Source organism: Lepus europaeus, chromosome 15, assembly GCF_033115175.1.
Source record: "Lepus europaeus isolate LE1 chromosome 15, mLepTim1.pri, whole genome shotgun sequence".
Lineage (NCBI taxonomy): Eukaryota > Metazoa > Chordata > Mammalia > Lagomorpha > Leporidae > Lepus > Lepus europaeus.
This window is the reverse complement of record NC_084841.1, coordinates 91,830,254-91,845,599: the sequence shown is the minus strand read 5'-3', so window position 1 is coordinate 91,845,599 and position 15,346 is coordinate 91,830,254. Positions and strand designations below refer to the sequence as shown.

Here is a 15,346-nt window from a genome sequence, read left to right as displayed (position 1 = left end):
AGCTACCGGGACAGAATCTGGCGCCCCGACCGGGACTAGAACCTGGGGTGCCGGCGACGCAGCAGGAGGGTTAGCCTAGTGAGCTGTGGTGCCGGCCTGTCTTCATCTTTCAATTGGAGTTACACATTTAGTTTTAGGATTTGTGTTGCAAAGAAAGAGAAAAGCCTAGGAGAGAGACTCTTGGGTATGCTTCATTCTGAAAAACATCTCAAGAAAGCTGAAAACCAGCATACCCTGCTAATAGATTCTTTTCCTTTCTTCATGGTGGAGACACCAACTGAGTGTTTTTGATCTTGGCGGTCCATTTACCTGCGGCCTACCTGCTGTCCTTCTAGCTCCATGCACTCATGCCTTCACCATGGCCTTCTCTGTCTCTGAGGTTGCTCCCCCTTGGGGACACCTCCCACCACTTCTAACTCCTCAGAACACTGGGGCGCTCTGTTTTCCCAGCCAAAAGCTCTGCAAGACCAGATGGGACCACTATAATGCAAAAGTTGTACTTATGAAATTTATATTTATTAAATAAAAGCTTGCTAAAAAAAAAAAAAAAAAACACAAAACCAGATTGGAAGCTCCACGTACAAGGGATCTTCCTTAGTGAATGCCAGCTGGCTCATCTGGTCTTCTCATCTTTTCAAAGCCACTATTTGTGTACTCAGCCCGTACTTATGACATCTTGTTTGTTTAGCTTCTTAAAGCTTTTGAGACTCTGTCACATAACATTGGTCACTTAATCTGTGCAACTAGCCCAGGAGGTACACATGCATCATTATCATTGTTTTACAGGTGATTAAGTTAGAACACAGAATGAGTCATTGCATCAACTCCTGCTTACCCAGAAGGCCTTAAAGTTGCTATTTGTGCTCACTTAATCATGTGTATGCTGTAAATACATGTGTAGATAATGGTAGGCACCGTATAAACACATATTCATTTCCTTCAACTCTATTTTAACATTCTCAATGAAAGAGATATTGTCTTTAGCTTCTTTTCATAAATCCTCAGTAATATGTGGGGATTATGTCTGAAAACTAGTAGACACTTCTTTATTTTATTGGTTTGACAGTTTAAGGAATGAAAGACTAAATATTATGATTGTAAGGAGTAATTTCCTTTTAATATGGTTACAGTTTATGGTGTACTGAGAAGCTCACATATTTTTAAAATTTTGGTGCATTCCAATGGATAATAAGGAAGTGATGGGGTGAATCAAAGACAAGTTAGTCATTTGCTCAGGCATTGGAAGAAAAAGAAGATACTGCAAAGTAGAATAAAGATGACATTGTATAAGGAAAATTGTTTCCAAACACCACTGTCATGAAACTTTAAAAGTTAGGTTATACATTATTCTGTTTAATTTATTTGAAAGTCAGAGAGAAAGAGAGACAGAGAGAAAGAGACAGACAGACAGAGAGACAAACAGACAGACACACAGTTCTCCCATCTGCAGGTTTACTCCTCAAATGTTGGCAACAGCCAAGTTTGGGCCAGGCTAAAGCCAGGAGGTGTGAATTCAATCCAGGTCCCTCACATAGATGGCAGGGACCTAAGTACTTGAAGCAGCACATTAGCTAGAAGCGTGACTCATAAGTGGAGTCAGGATCAAAAGCCAGCACTCACTATGGGATGTGAGTGTTCCAAGTGGTGTCTTAACTGCTGTACCAAACTCCTGCCCCAAATTTCCAAACTTTCAACTCTAAGCATTACATTGGTTTGATTCAGAACCTCTTACCATGTCTAACAACAACAAATTGTGTTGTCTGTTTGGACAAAATTTCAATCCATATCATAATTGAAAGATGTTTATGTGGAGAGCCCTTGTAAAGAGTGAATGTCAATGTACCTTGAGAAGTTTTGCCTGTTTTTTGGATATTTCTAATTTTGGGTATTTATTTACACAACCCATTATTATGGGAAAACATGATAAAAACACATATTGGTATTGTTTAATGGAATATTTTGTTTGCAAATTATATTTAAAAGTTGTAAGAAGTGTTTGTTGGCCAACATTCTAAACTCTGGACATTACATGATTTATAAAGAATAATCAAAGTCTTATTAAATAAAGGAAAACTTACAGTAGCACATTTGGCTTCCACTTGGGACACCCACATCCTGTACTGGAGGGCCAGGGTTTGGGTCCCATCTCTGATCCCGGGTTCCAGCTCCCTGCTAATGCACACTCTGGGAGGTAGCAGTGACGGCTCAGGCTCTTGGGTCCCTGACACCCATGTGGGAGACCCAGACTGAGCTCCCAGTTCCTGAATGGACCTGGAGTAGCCCTGAGTGTTACGGGTTTTGGGGAAGTGAATCCGCCTGTACAGAGGAGCACACTCTGTTTCACTCTGTCTCTGCCTTTCACATAAATAAAATAAAGAGATAAAAATTTAAAAGATAGGAAAAGAGAATGGCTAGAGGACAATGGAATCTGTAAGTATGCTCCTTTAAGAAATCACATATGTGATTATGTGCTATGGAGCAGAAGCAATTAACACCTGAAATATATTTCTTTCATGTCCCATTCTTTTTTATGTGTTCTAATTTGCTGTGCAAAACGTAGGAATAACAATATTCTTTTAAACTTCAGTTTAAAAAACTATGATGGGGGACTTTGTCCAGTTTACATCTTGGCAGAACTGTGTAAGAAATATACTACTTCATAACTCTTTTTCTTGTCAAAGAGGTTAGTATTCTAGGGCCTCATATATACATGGAATACTAAGCACAAACAGGCACTCCTAAGTCGTATCCATTATTCTGGCACTAAATATTAGGCAATATAGTTTTAATTCTCTGCTGGATGTAGAGAAAACTGGATAACAATCTTCTGAAATATTATGGGAATATGTTTATATTTAGCACTATAATTATACCAATTATATATTGTTGGCAGAAGTTACTTAGATGAGATTGCATTTGCGTATTACAGTAATTCATGTAAATACTTATTTTGTGGTTGTGCTGAACAGATAATTAATTGTATTAATAAGAACAGAAAGCTTAGCAAAGAAACAATCTGCTATATAAAATCCTCCACTGAATTATGGAAAATAAACCCAACTAGATAAGGAACATTAAAACTCTACTGTAAACCTTTATTACCGCAGCAGCAGGGTAAAGGTCAATCGCAGGCTATGCTGCCAACATATTGTGAAGTGTGTCATAGACACAGCCCACCGTCCCCACCAGAGGTGAGAGGGAGGGCTACACAGAGGTTGGTGGTAGAGCACTGGGTTGGTGATTCCCTCATCCTTTGGTCATTCCTCCAGGGGAGTTAGATGAGTCCATCTGTGTGCTAGACAGCTTTTCTGGCTCCCGTGGCAAAAAGCTTGGCAAAAAGCCTCATTGAGTCTACTCAGGCAACTTTGCCTTCTTAAATTGAGGTCAAAAAGTATACTTCTGGGGTCAGCATTGTGGTGCAGTGGGTTAAACTGCTGCTTGAGAGTCTGGATCTCATATCGGAGTGCTGGTTTGGGCCCGGCTTCTGATCCAGTTCCCTGCTAAGGCACCTGGAAAGGCAGCGGAATATGCCCCAGATACTTGAGTCTCTGCCACTCTGTGGGAGAGCAGGATGGAGTGTCTGGCTTCTGGCTTCATTCTGGTCTGGTCCTGGCTGTTGTGGCCATTTCGGGACTGAATGAGCAGATGGAATCTCTCTCTCTCTCTCTCTCTCTCTCTCTCTCTCTCTGTCTCCACTGCCCCACCTTTCCCTGTCTCTGTGTCATTCTGCTTTTCAAATAAATAAATCTTTTTTCAAGTGGATTTCTTGCTTTCCATTTTAGGAAGACAGATCAACTGTTGGATTCCAATGACCTATTCAGTCGTAACGATGGCATTATTGTGTACCACTCTCTGTGAAGTGCTGTTCTTCCATGCACTACATGTGAGAACAACATGGGAACAGAGCAGAACTGAGGCTCTGAGATGCCAGATGGCAAGGTCACACAGCACAGCTGGGATTCAAATGCATGGACTGGCCTCTCAGCAATGACCCAGAATCCCGGCGGCCACGTCATCCTCCAGTGCGAGTCTCTATACCCTCAATTTCTGCCCTGAATCTGGCTGTCAGGGAAGCTAAACTTCCCCATCTGGTGTCCCCATTTCATCTGATCACCATGCTGTACATTTCAGTTAGCGGATTATCCACATTGCTGAATGGTTAACTGGCTATATGAGGCCATCTGCCTCAGCAAAACATCTCCCTATTCATCAAACAGAAGCATCCTTTGCTAATCTCTTGGAATCTGGCTTTGTTCCTCCTCTCTCCCACCAGAACCCCTCTTTTGGAGCTGATTGTGACCCTGTTTGCTAAACTGGGGGACCCCCTCAGACCTTCCCTGTCTCCTGGAACCTCCCCCCATCACTTTCTGAGTCACTACATGTCTCTGCTGCTGTAACAAACACCTCAGACTGGGTAATTTATAAATGGTGGAAATGTATTTCTCCCAGTTCTGAAGCTGGGGAGTGCAAGATCAAGGTGCAGGCAGGCTTAGCGTCTGGTGAGAGCCGAGGTGGTGCCTGTGCTCCCAAAGTGGAGGAAGGCTGTGTCCCCAAGGGCAGAGGAGACAGAGGGGCATAGCAGGAATGCACCCCTCCTCAAGCCCTTCTATCAGGGCACCAATGGCATCCATGGTGCTGAGCCTCGAGGCCTCATCACCCCCTCTGGGCCCCTCCCCTTCATACGCGCTCATCATCGAGTCTTCGTTCCAACATGAATTTTGGAGAGACACAAACATGCAAACCACAGCACTACATTGTCCCAGTTCTACCATTTTCTTTTCTGTATTTTGATTTCCCAGCCACAGCCTAACTGGGCACTTTTCTGTCTTAGCCTTTCCTCTGCCTTTTCTGCTCTCTGTCCCTGACTTGCAAATAAAAATGAATAAACGAATAATTTTAAAGCAGTAGAAAAAATGATAACTAATATTTATTGAGTTTTTTATTTTGTCCTAGGCACTACTTGCGGCCCTTTATAGAAATTATCTCCACTATTCTTCATAACCTTATGAGGTAAGTACTATTATTACAACCATTTTATAAATAAAACAATTGGCTATAGTAAAATGTATGACAAAATCAGAAGGACCCTGCGCTGTCCCAACTTTTCCAGCTGCAAGCCCAATGCGTGTATAATGTCAGTTCTTGTTATCAACTTCCATATTTATAAGTAATAAGTTTATGTATTATATCTTGATTCGTCTCATTGTCCTTCTTAATAACAAATTCTCCATTTACTGGAAGCAGTTCAGTTTCAAACATTGTCTTTGACTTGATGACGTTAGGCGAGAGTCTTGTTCACTTGCACACAAACCTCTGTCCACCTCTTTGCCAACCCCCAGCCCTGACAACATCTCACTTAGAGTTCTCAAACCTCCCTCCGACAGCCTCTACTACTTCACACGCACTTAAACTTGCACTACTTGAGCCTCCGAACTGTAAAGGTAGGCTTTCTTCCCTGCTTTGTAGGATGTGATTTTCCCAACCTTCCCGCCACCCATTCCTTACCTACTAATTCCTCAGCCTTCCCCATTCCGGTACCTTCGTTAAACCCCTCCCTCTCTGGTACCAGTGGCCACATGGGTGTGAAATTCAGTGACACCTGATGCACCGGTCTCATGTACGAGCCCAGGCCCTGGAGTAAGGCTGCTTGGTTCCGAGTCTGGGTCTGCCTCTCAGTAACAGTGTTCATTGTCTCTGTGTGCCTCAGTTTTCTGATCTAGTAGGTTGGAATAACAAAAGTAGGGTGCTGTGGCAAAGAAACTAAGGAATGTAACACTTAGGACATGTTCTGACCCATAGAAAGCTTCCAACGGAAGCTGCCTCTTCTAATTATTGATCTCTACTAAGAGTTCAATACTGCCCCTGAATCCTGTTTTTTTCCCGTGATTGTACTCTTAGTCCTCGCTTCTCCTGAGATGATTCTAAGTCTATCCAGTACTGCTGCAAACCACACAAGGTAAAATGATTTTCTAATTCAGGAATAGTCAGTGGAGACACAGAACAGGAAGTTCATTCATTAGATAAATATTTTTGAGTTATTATGACTTGCCAGGCACTGTTCCGGGTGATGGGGAGCCAGTACTAAATAAAGCAGACCACTTAAAAATCTGCTGCTCCTACAGGCTTATCTTCAACTAAGGACATGGTATCAAACAAGATGCTACAGTGTGTTAATTCAACTCTAAGGGGACAAAAACTGACATTGGAAAGAGACACAGAAGGTGCCAGAATCCAAGGGCAAGATATTGCATTTGTGGCTAAGGAGATCAGGAAAGTCTCACTGTCAGTGGTGTTGGATAAAAAGCCCCAGGAAACAGGGTACACCAGGGAAGAGCATTCCACACAGAGGGCAAGGAAGCACAAGGCCGGGGCAGGGCCAGCACCTGCAGCACAGGGGAGCCTACATGGTGGGAGGAGCTGGGGTCAAGAAGCTGACTGCACAGCCCCTGCTCACAGCAGGGCCTTGGGGCTGAGGGTTTGAGGACCGCTCAGAAGGTGTTGAGGAGAAATCCTGCAGGCCTGTGGTGACTCTCCGTGTGTGTGTGTGTGTGTGTGTATGACCTGGATGTGGGGAGGGGGAGGCTGGGAAAAAGAGGCAGAGCAGAGCAGGTAACCCCCACATTTCTGTCCTGAGCAAATGAGTGCAGTCCCCTGTGGAGTGAACACTGTAGGAGAAACTGGTTAGGTGATCAAGATAATGACTTCAGATTTTGGTGTGAGGATTTCTTTAATTCCTACAAACCACAACATCATGAGGTCACATAATGTACACAAAAAGTATTAGTTCATCAAAGAAAGAAATTCTGTATCCTGTCTTTTTATTGGGACTTTGTGAGTATATTATCAATGAGCTAATATGTGTTGAATTTCTATTATGTAACAGTCACGTGTTAAGAACTGTGTGAAGTTCTTCTGAGAAAGACAAGTGCAAATAGTCAGTGATGGGTGGGATACAAGGCTCAGTGCGGGAAGCTTCAGCACCTGTGAGGTCGCCTGGGTGGAGTGTGGTGCAGGGAAGCACTGACAACTGGGTGCTGGGGAGACCTGGCATTGTGAGCGCTCCCCGAGAAGCCCATGGAAGAGGTCTTCAAAGAGCCTTTGGCAAGGAGTGGAGTCCTGGGATCCAACACAGGAGAGGGTGTAGGAAAGGGGGAACACTGACTGCTAGATCCTTGAGAAGCCAAGGAAGATGGGAGGAAACACCTGATGAACTGAGTTCCATTGGGGCCCTTGTTGACCGGAGCGCCAACAGTGGAATAACTCACCACAACACTTTGGAGAGGGCTGATGGTGGATAGAAGGTGAGGAAACAGAGTGACTGTAGGGGGAAGGAGGGTGAGCAGAAGGGAGGGCTTCATCTGCCTTTGGAGGGAAAGATTATGCTCCAACAATAGAACCATTACTGTGTCCCAGTGACACTGACAAGTCAGACTTTATTCAGGAGTTGCAAATACCATGCAGAACCTACTCAGGTGCCTGCTATTTGGTGAAATACTGCTGCGTCCTTGAAACAAGAGAGCAAGTCGCCCCAACGGTTCCAAAAGGATGTGGCAGAAACTGGTATTTCCTCCATTTAGAATGGAGGCCACAAAAAGCAAAATCTAGAAGGATCCATAGTCTGTGTTGACTTCAGAGAATAATGTTACTGGGCACTCTTAAACCACCTGTATGTGGATGTTAAAGCAAAATGAAAATAACCATCTAGTTTAAGATTCATATTTTTGGATCTACTGAGGTCCTTAGCCACATCTAAATGGAATGAATTACATAAAGGGACAGCAAGGAGAGTCTAGATTGTAATTAAAATGTCAAGGCATCACTGAAATGAAAACAGATTAAAGTTGATGAAGACAATTCAATTTAGGAAAAATAAATGGTGTTAATTTAAGACCAGGGATCCTGTCCAGAGGAGCCCACGATATTAGGAAGGAAATGGGAAGGGAAATGATGATAATACAGAGAAAATGCCTCATGATGAAATACACAGTACAATTCCAAGTTATCCAGTTGTCTTATACATCACTGATCAACCACAGTGCACATTTTTGCAAAACACTAATTCAAGAGGAAGAGGGAAGAAGATGGTACTCCTTTTTACATTTAGTGAACACTATCTTGAACCTTTTAACCTGCTTAACTCTATAGTTAGACGAGTAGATAGAAATATAATTTGAAGCTATACTTATCTGTTGATCAATTGATCAGTAGATGTACTTTGAGCTGTTAAAGTCTAGGGGTCCATATGATTCTGCGGTTTTTTTTAATTAAGGTAAATTGTGAAGTAAATAGAAAAGATTCATCTAGTTATCACTATTTCTCTTCTTGATATAAAGATATGTCAAATTTTATACTTAAGAAAATCTCTCTTCAGCTGCTTACCAAATCTGATATTAAAAAACTATTTTAAAAAAAGCTGGTACATAAAAGCTGATGGAAGCTCCTTTTATGAGCTGTCATACTAGACAGAAGCAATTTGGGGGGCTCCCCGCTCTCCCTTGGTGGAGTCCTGCCCAGTCCTGGGCTTATGTGATGTCAAAATTGAGAGGCTGAGCTGATCCGTTGCTCTCCCTGATTTCTATTTTGCCATTGCACTGATGGCTCCAGGATGCTGGTGTCGGGTCCTGCACCTGCCTCTTGGGCACTGGGGCTCCAGGCAGGCTCAGAGATGAACCCTCAGGCAGAGTTCCCATGGCCTTGAGACTGTGACAGTCATAGCCAAGCTGAGAGGTTCATTGTGTGCTCCAGGACTTGGTCTCTGCCACCCTGGTGTCGGTCCTCGGTCTTCCTCCACGCTGGGAAAAGCTAAAACTTTGTCCCGGTGTTGGGAGACATGACCTTGTTTCTTGAGGCTGGATAAGGAAACTAGATGATAACTCCAGTTAAGTTTCCCCCTAATTATGCACAGTGTTAAGCTTCTGTAACTCAGAGAGGATGCTAATCATGTCTTAAGCTTGTTTTCACAAAATATCATCATTCAAGTGGCTAACAAATAGAATATTTAGTTTCATTTCCTGGTTTGAATTTCAGTTCTCTTTCTGGCTCCAGTTCACATGTCCATGGGCAGTGAAATTAGATGACCAACAGTTGGTGCTTCTCTCCGAAGATTTCAACACAGCCCAGTTGTGCTCTGGTGAGTTCCCTTGTGGCAGCTTCTAAACCCTAAATGAGCATATCTGTAAACTAAGCTGATATGCCTGTACCTTTCAAACTGTTACAGAGTAATTCAGCTGCGACAATACTTAGAAATATAAAAGTAACTAACAGTTTTGAAAAGTTTTCTGCTTGAACTTGTTTCTGTAATTTGATAGAAAAGTAGAAACATAACAGAATTATAACTAAGTCCTAATATGAGTGAAATTAATTATGATTTGTTTGACCATCTTAATATATTTTAGTATGATTATGGCAATGGATTGGACATGTTCATTCTACTAGTAAGTGTTAAGATAAAGAATGATGAAAATGCTTAAATGTGTTCACAAACAACATTGAAAAAAACCTAGAGAACTGGTTTAGTTTCATAACATAGACTTATGTTTAGTGTTATATATATGTGTGTGTTTAAATTTGCATATATTAACTCCACTATCATGACCTTCAGTCTCCTTTAGCAGAAAAAAGGGAGTCCACTCATTCTTTTGGACACTGTTAGTAAGGGGCCAGGTGTTTAACTTCCCTTTCTTCTATGCACTTTATTTCAAAAAAAGAAAGAAAGAAAGAAAGAAACATTCATTGAGAGAATGAGAATTCTAGCTAGTGAGTAAAAAATAAATAACTGCTTAGAATGTTACCATTTATAACATTTGGATCAAAATGGATCCAAGCAGTGATCAGCAATGATTTTTAACTCACTGAATGGGAGCAAGCAAGACATGACACATCTCTGGTGGGTGTACATGACACCACTGATGAAGTGGCTCAGCCAAAAGATGGAGCCCGAATCAGACCAGGCCTAAGGCAGTGAGAAACTTGTTGAAAGATACTACTGTATTATCTGTTATACTACATGCATAAAAAATTCCAGATAACAAAAATTCTACAAGCCAAGAGACATGGCTATTTCAAAAAATAAATTATGAGGAACAAAAAAGAAGGAGGGAGTGTTATTAAGCATTAATCAAACTCAATATATTGATATTATTTGAATTATGATTAACACAAGCTATCCAAAAATTATGACATGTGTGAAACAATTTAAAGTATGAATACCAGCACCTAAATATTTTGCAGTGTTGAAGAATTATTGCTAAATATTTCAGGCATAATAATGGCATTATTATTATTATTACATTTTTGCAAAGGGCTATTTTCTTTTAGAAATATATTGAAATATTTGTGAATGAAAAGACATAACCTATGGAATTTGCTTCAAATTAATATGGTAGGTAAGGATATAGATTAAACAAGGTTGTCCCTATTAGCTGACTGATGGTATTGGATATAATAAACTGATTGCATTATTATTTCTATTTTGTAAAGTGTCTACCTTTTTTTTTTTAAGATTTATTTATTTATTTGAAAGACAGAGTTACAGAGAGGCAGAGGCAAAGAGAGAGAGAGATCTTTCATCTGCTGGTTCACTCCCCAAATGGCCACAATGGCCAGAGCTGGGCTGATCTGAAGCCAGGGGCCAGGAGCTTCTTCCAGGTCTCCCACGTGGGTGCAGGGGCCCAACAACTTGGGCCATCTTCTACTGCTTTCCCAGCAGTAGAGAGCTGGACTGGAAGTTGGGTAGCTGGGACTCGAGCTGGCGCCCATATGGGGTGCTGGCACTGCAGGCGGCAGCTTTACCTGCACTACAGTTCTGGCCCCAAAGTGCCTATCTTTTTACATATGTGTAGAAAGATTTGGAGACAAAATGATATGGTATGTGAGATTTGCCTCAGAACAGTCCATTTGTGGGGTAGAGCGGATGGGGGTGTAGATAAAATGAGATAAGTTTCCATGAGTGATCCCTGAAGCTGAGAGGCAGATCCATAGCTTATCACATTGTCTTAGTCTGTTCAGGTGGCTACAGCAAAATACTATGAATTGGACAGATTGTAAACAGTAGAGGTTTATTTCTCACAGTTGTGTAGGCCAGGAAATCCAAGGTCAAAGTGCCAATAGATTCTATGTCTGGCAAAGGCAGACTTCTTAAGGGCCCTTTAGGTGGGGGAGGGGCCAGCCCTTTCTCTGCCCTCGTATTTATTAGGGCACTAATTCCAAGCACCATCATCTGGGGGCAGGGTTTTGATGTATGAATTTAGGATTCAAACACTCAGACTATGGCACTGCTCTGTGCTCATATGCACTTGACATTTTAAACTATCCCTCTGAGAAGTAGTGGAGGTGAGCATGCATTCACAGTGAACCATACACACACGGCAAACGATAATCATCCTAAGTACAGAGTAACTCACTTGCAAAGAAAGTCACACTGGGAAACCATGCTGCTACGATCCTCTCAGTGAGGCACTGTCTCTGCAAATCTTTCAGAGCGCCACCCCCAAATCCCAAGGGACAACTAAGTTTCTGCTTCTCCAACAGGATAGATAAAGTTACTTAGCAGTAGCACATCTCTTGCCTTCCCCAGCTCAGTGGCATAAAACAGAAAGGTTTGTTTCTTGCCCTAGAGATGTTTTGTTCACTGTGATCCCTCAGAGACTCAGACCCCACAACATGAGGCTGTCTCCTCCATAAGGATTCCAGCTAGAAATGACACATGCCACTTGTGTCCCCAGTTCATTTGCCCGAGTCAGTCACATGGTGCTATTCAACCACAGGGAGGCCAGGAAGTGTGCCACCATCATATGCTCAGAAGAAAGGAGAACTGGGAACAGTTGGCAAAGAATCTAATGACTTTTTTTAGTAGCAGTACCTGTGTCATGATGTGGAAGCCAAATCACATGTCAGCCTTGGGCATGTCTGTCCTTCATTACTGCCCTAAGACATCAACCAGTACTTGAATCCTTGCCACCCATGTGAAAGACTCAGACGGAGTTCTTGGCTCTGGGTTTGGCCTGGCCCAGCCCTGGTTGTTCCAGGTATTTGGGGAATTAACCAGCAACAAGATATTCTCTCTCTCTGTCTCAAAGAAGAAATTAAAAAAAGACATCAACTAGACACAAGTGCTTGCTCATCTACTCCTGTCTCTTGTGACTCATGCTTGTGTAATATATTGTGTTTAAATATTGCACACTGAGTGTGAGCTGACTGGTTGACTTAATTATACATTCAGCAATATTTTTTTAAAAGAAAGTGCTAAATTGATCTTCTGTATATAAAGATAATTGAAAATGAATCTTGATGTGAACAGAAGGGAAGAGAGAGCAGGAGAAGTGAGGGTTGCGGGTGGGAGGGAAGTTGGGGGGGAGGAAACCATTGTAATCCATAAGCTATACTTTGGAAATTTATATTCATTAAATAAAAGTTAAAAAAAGAAAGTGTCTTAGTATTAAACTATTTTGTCCTTATTGTAAAAAAAAAAAACTTGGAAAATATGGAAAACTAGAAGGAAGGGAGAATGACTCCAGATTTCACCATCAAAGATAATGTCAGTTAACGTTTTTGTGGACTCTGTCCAATTTTTTCCATGCATTGTTAAGTTAGCTATTATTTTCATGAACACTGTAGCTAGTTTTTCATTAGTACAGGAGGAATGGGGGGTATGACACCTTTCCTGCCCATCATGAAGTATCACGACTGACACCCTAGTGGAAGACAGGCTGACAAGAGAGAAGCAAGACACATGCATTAGATCATAGTTTTATGTGACACTAGAGCCTTCAGACTGAGGCCCAAAGACCCAGGGTGAACCACGTTTACGCTCAGGTTTGATGAAGCAAGGATGGCTATGTGGAAACATGATTGGCCAAAAAAGAGCATGATGTAATAGTGCCAGACTGAGGCAGGAACTCAACAAGGCCTACCTGTTCAGATTCTTCTGGGCCCCAGAGTCATAGCATTTCTTCCTCGTGGGTATGGGACAGTGCCTCTCTGGAATGAGGGTGCTGGGCAGCTCCTGGGCTGAAGGCAGAGGAAGTTTAGAGTCATAATTCTAGTTCCTGAATCTGGTTTTGAGGAAGGGGGTTCTGGTTTCCATGACTCACATTGGGAAAGAATGAAGGACCCAAAACAGAAGGGCAGGAGAAGGCCAGAGAGACCTGTTTCTGAGGCTACTTCTACAGTCTCCCTGGAGCCCATCATTTTTTGAACTCCAACAGTGTTGTAGTCTGTCCTGTTACAATAAGATGCCCAAGACTGGTAAGTTTATGAAGAACAGAAATTTATTTTCTGATAGTCTCAGAGGCTGGGGAATCCAAGCAGCTTTCTTGGTTGGGGAAGGCCTATGCCTTATTAATGGCACTATCTTGGTATCCTCTCGTGGCAGAAATGAGGAAGAGAAAAAACCCAGGACCCTTTGGGTGGCCCTAATTCCACCCACAAAGCTCAACCCTCATGACTTAACTACCTCCTGAAGGCCTCACCTCTTAATAAATAGGCCATTCAGTTCTAACACATGAATTTTGGGGGACACAGACAATAGCAGTGATGTTGCCCTAAAGAGCTGATTTAAATGGCATTCAGGGCAAGTGTTTTGTCTAGTGGTTAAGACACCCACATCCCATATTGGAGCGGTCCATGTTCAACACCTGGCTCTGCTCCGAACTCCAACTTCCTGCTAATGCACACTCAGGGAGGCCGCGGTGATGATTCAAGTGGTTGGGTCCCTGCTACCCATGTCGGAGACCTGGATTGAGTTCCTGGCTCCTGGCTTTGGTCCCTCTGCCATTTTGGGCATTTGGGAAATGAACTGGCCAACAATGGAGACCTCTCTATCTCTCTCTGTCCCTCAAATAAATAACTAAAATTAAAAGCACATAAGTGGCCCTGAACCAGCAGATAATTATAAACGGTATCTAATCTTTCTTTAAAAATTGTTTTATGAACGCACACTGCCTCTTCACTCTTTGTTCTCTGTTTACCTTTACCAGTAATACCAGTACAATTCTCTTGCTGATCGTGAAAACCTTCTGTAAAGATTTTGATTGTAATGGCTGCTATGGAGAGATGGAGCATCTTCATCAATACCAGTGGCTTCTTCTAACTATACAATGTTCAGACTTTCTGAGAATTTAAAAAGCCACAACTGTTCCCAGTCAGCATATACAAGCTCTTAATATATTATTTATTATTAATTCAGTGTACTATTTTATATAGGATAATATTGATTCTTTTTTTTTTTTTTTTAAATTTTTGACAGGCAGAGTGGACAGTGAGAGAGAGAGAGAGAGAGAAAGGTCTTCCTTTTGCCGTTGGTTCACCCTCCGATGGCCGCCGCCGATCCGATGGCAGGAGCCAGGTGCTTCTCCTGGTCTCCCATGGGGTGCAGGGCCCAAGCACTTGGGCCATCCTCCACTGCACCCCCTGGCCACAGCAGAGAGCTGGCCTGGAAGAGGGGCAACCAGGACAGGGTCGGTGCCCCAACCGGGACTAGAACCCGGTGTGCCGGCGCCGCAAGGCGGAGGATTAGCCTAGTGAGCCGCGGCACCGGCCAGGATAATATTGATTCTTAACATTGGCTTTCCTGTCAATATAAAAATTTCATTTTTCAGTAGCTTAGTGGGAAGTATCTTATTTCTTTTCTCAGTTTGAAACATTTTTGGCTCTCTACACTTGTATATTATCTATGAAAAGGATAAATAGCTACCTTGGGCCAAGCAAAAAAGCTTCCACTTATCATTATGACAATTTATGGTAGATTCATGAGTACAGATTACAATATAAAGTCTCCATTTAACCTGTTTATGTAAGATACAGGGCCACACTAAACTGCTCAGTGGGATTTATATATTCCATCCATCGGAACAATAAATCGTAATATATCCAAAAAATGTTTTAGCTCTTTTCCTTGAAACATGAATGTTTTAATATGGTTACATGGTACTTAAATACCAATAGTTAACTAATAGTTCTAGGATACATTCTGTGTTTTTGGGCAATGAATCAGTAGTTCTAACACTGCTTGTCAGTGTAAGTCCAGTCAGGAAATAAGAAAACAATGGAAAACTGCAATAGCTGAGTTTCATGTATTTCCTCCACTCAGGTTATTTACAAAAAGGAACTAGTTCATCATGTTGTGGAATTTAAGTCTCTTAAAACCACAAGGATTCTGATTCTCTTCCGAAATAATAAAAACTGCTGATGTTTCTAGCAATGACTGGTTAATCTAGAGAGTTAAATTGATCAAATATGTTACAATTGGGAAGCTTTTCTCAAATTCAGAAACTATGTAGTTATAAACTGAGCACATTAGAGGCCACAGCTGGCACATGGCATTTTTCAGAAATTATGATCAAAACCT

At 42.0% G+C, this 15,346-nt stretch overlaps 1 long non-coding RNA gene across 3 annotated transcripts in view; it reads right to left on the bottom strand.

The window, feature by feature from the left end:
- LOC133774630 (uncharacterized) overlaps positions 1-15,346 on the bottom strand; it is a 53,366-nt gene that overhangs the window by 32,323 nt on the left and 5,697 nt on the right. For 2 of the 3 annotated variants that reach the window (XR_009868104.1, XR_009868102.1), the window contains exon 2: positions 12,912-13,008. This is a non-coding gene — a long non-coding RNA (uncharacterized LOC133774630). Of the gene's footprint in view, positions 1-6,756; positions 9,160-12,911; positions 13,009-15,346 lie in introns of those variants that run through there. The other variant, XR_009868103.1, reaches the window with a different exon arrangement.